The sequence below is a fragment of the Zea mays genome, chromosome 2 (genome assembly GCF_902167145.1).
Source record: "Zea mays cultivar B73 chromosome 2, Zm-B73-REFERENCE-NAM-5.0, whole genome shotgun sequence".
Taxonomy (NCBI): domain Eukaryota; kingdom Viridiplantae; phylum Streptophyta; class Magnoliopsida; order Poales; family Poaceae; genus Zea; species Zea mays.
Window position 1 is genome coordinate 103956328 of NC_050097.1, and position 3557 is coordinate 103959884.

General features: G+C 40.4%; 1 long non-coding RNA gene across 1 annotated transcript; it reads right to left on the minus strand.

Moving 5' to 3' along the window:
• Positions 1-2563: 2563 nt before the first annotated feature.
• On the minus strand, positions 2564-3316 carry LOC103646761 (uncharacterized). Its single transcript, XR_562425.2, has 2 exons — positions 3208-3316; positions 2564-3077 (listed from the first exon to the last, which is right to left on the minus strand). It is a non-coding gene; the product is annotated as an uncharacterized lncRNA (long non-coding RNA).
• Between the last annotated feature and the right edge of the window lie 241 nt (positions 3317-3557).

Consider the following 3557-nt stretch of genomic DNA (forward strand, 5'->3'; position numbering starts at 1 on the left):
TCATGGAGATATTCAATTATATTGTTTGACCCATACCTGTTTATTGTTTCACCAAGAACATCTTTCAATTATGGATCTATCAAAGTCACTTTATTATCGCGCGCATACAGGACATCTTTCAGTAATTTATGGTTTAATATTGAGCATACGCTCAGTACAATTACACCACATGCCATGCCAGGGGCCGCATAGATTATTTAGGTAGCTAGCTAGGTTTCGACTCATACCTTATGAGTGGAAGGCTATATACGTGTGTGAACTTTAACGATGAGGAGCCCTCGGGCTCTTTAAATTACGGATATCAATGATACGAGACGTGCGGTGTGATTCAGTACCGACGTCCATCAGCTTTCTTCCAGGATGTATGTCCTTGGTAAAGCTGCTGGTTCCTCCTTCGTTTCTTGCATATGAATTTGCTAGCGAGGTGGTTTCTTCTGCCATCGTTACAAGAAAACTCCCATGATCAAAGTATGCAACTATGCACATCATGTTCAAAATGAGCAGTGCCACCGTTGCAGGCTTCATCTGCATATATTGGATGCGTATGCGTTATGCGATAATTTCTAACATAATAATTAAATTAGTACATGGAAAATATATTGAATCGTACTGAAGAAAAGTGGTGTAGCTCACAAGAAGAAAAGGACTCACCCCAGTTAGCTGATTAGTGAAGGTTTGTGTTGTTGATAATCGAAGATACTCGCCTGGCAATGCTATATATAGCCGTATTAATAGAGAAGTCTTTTCTCGGTCAATATGAGTTAGTTGTTTTGGGTTTGTTCTATAAGTCAATCGCTATGTCAACTTTGACAGGTTAAATCAGGTGTTTCATAAAATTTTACAATATATATAAAAGTAATTACTAGATTCACAATATGATTAGTAGACTCAACCCAGTTAGTTCATTATGGCGCACTACAATACTACTACAGAAGCATCATATTTAGTATTAATGGTCTAGACCACCTAATATTGCAAGAATTGATTTCCGCAGTTGGAGCCAAGCAATAGTCATAGCTCCAGCTGTTGCTGCCAAGTGGAGGGCATAAAGATTGGACATGTATCAGTATCACCGAGGGTGTTCAATAAAAAAAATGAGATCATTCACTATGGGGCGTTTGGTTGCCTTCCCTGTGGGTGTAAGTGCATCTGCACATACAAAAAGCCGTCTTAATTAGTTTGGTTCGCTGTATTCCAAGGGGCAGGCCAGCACGAAGCTCAATGCGCCGCGAGCCAGGCGCCACGCCTCGCACGGTCGCACGCGCGCGGCTAGGCTAGGCTTGGCTGAGCCGACTATTTACTCAAGCATGCAAATCGAGATGTTGGTTTTGTTTTTTATATCTTGTAATTAAAAGATTTAATTACCGAACCGATTTCATATCTGTGTTTCTGATATTTTTACGAACGCAACTAGACCAAACATGTTATGTATATTTTAAATTAAAATATTACGTGATTAAGATTAGCATATAATTAGTGTTTATTAACATATAGTTAGTGTCTATTAAATGATTTTAACATATAATTATTGTCTATTAATACAATTTCCATTTATTTAATTACTTTTTTAAAGCATACAATAAATATTCATACAGGCAACCAAACAACATTTTTCATGAACCTGACTTATCACATACCGAACACAAGAAGTTGTATATGTCCAGCCACACCAGTCAGAGCCAGGCTCACTAGATACGAGCCAGGCTCAGCCATGCAGGCAACCAAACAGGCCCATAGGGGGACTTGGTTCCATAAGCCAAACAAGCCACAATAGTCATCTAGTAAGATAGACGAGCAATATGACCACTTCCATAAGCCTAATACAATTCAGGATTTGTTCTACGTTCAATAATAATAAATACATCTAAATGTTTTGTTTATAGCAAGGCTTGCTCGATGGGGGACTTTGTCGGATGGGCCGTTCTTAGGGAGTTTCTTGGGCTTTTTTTGGACACCTCGTTCCTGTTCCTAGGTGCCCGACACCTTCCGTTTGACAAAATAGAGAATAACGAGACTAAAAACCAGAGACGTCCCTCTAACCAAACGGGACATAAATCAACATAAAATCTCATCGAGCAACATGATAAACAATAAGACAAAATAGAGGGCAACTTCGTTGGTTCGAAGTTGGACATTTGAATAGGCCTTGATCATTTCCTTTATATACTGCGGTAGTCACCAAAGAGCCTCTAGCGTAATGGTTAAGACTTTCAAGTAGCAAGGTCCCAGGCTCAATCCATCTGGAGGCGAATTTTGGGTTTGGTTAAAAAAATTCTCTCGTTGTGCCCCACCCGCTCTCGGGTTATGTCCTGCGCACCACCCTCCGGCTGGGCCATTGCAGAGTGGGCGGTGATGGCCCCTAGTGACGGGGCAGAGTTCGAAGATTTCTCAATCAGTACCATGTTTCGATCTCTTAATATAATACCGAGAGGACGATCTTTCCCTCTTCGGTCGAGTTTTTTATACTGCGTAGTCTTATCTCAATAAGAAACAACTGTAAAACGTGGCCAACAAGTTTCATATTTGAAAATACATCACATAAATAGCTATGGATATGTCGAAGTCACATTATTATCGCACACGGGACATATTTCAATAATTTATTGTTTAGTATTGAGCATAGCTCAGTACAATAACACCACATATTTTAGAAGCCACACACATTATTTAGATAGGTTTCCACTCATATACAATACAAGGGACTTGATCTGAGAACCTGGCGATCGATCTGCAACATACCGTATGTGTCTATAGGTCGGATACCCAGCATATGATGAGTGGAAGGCTATACATGTACGAACTTTAGGGAATGCAACCAGCTGGAGCTAAGGATGAGGGTTGCCTGAGCTCATTATGTGACGCATATCACTGATAGAAAACCCACGGTTTGAATCAGTACCGGCGTCCATCAGCTTTCTTCCACGATGTATGCCCTTGGTTCCTTCATTTCTTCCATACGAATTTGCCAGCAAGGTGGTTTCTTCGGCCATCGTTCCAGGAAAGCTTCCATGATCAAAGTATGCAACTATGCACATCATGTTCAACAAAATGAGCAGTGCCACCGTTCCAGGCTTCATCTGTATATATTGGATATATATCTACGCGTTATATATGCTATTATTTTGTAACATAATTAGTACATGGAAAATATATTGAATCCTACTACTAAAGAAAACTGGTGTAGCTCACAAAAAGAAAAGGACTCACCCTAGTAAGCTGATTAGTTGAAACTTCTGTTGTTGATAACCAATGATACTCCAGGGCACGCTATATATAGACAATAGAGAACAACCTGTTTAGATGAAGAGGAGTCTCGTGATGTTTGCATCTGTAGTTTGGAGGCTTTGGGCCTTGGCGCATTATGGCGCACCACAAGCATCATAACGTGTAGTACTAGTCCAGACCACTAATAATTACTATTGTAAAAATTGATTTCAGAGCCAAGCAAGTGATAGCTGCCACTGTTGCAGCCAGGTCGAGCATACGAAGATTGGACACGTTTCAATATCATCGCCTAACAATACGTGCATGAGGGTTAGTGCCAACGCAAGGTTGAT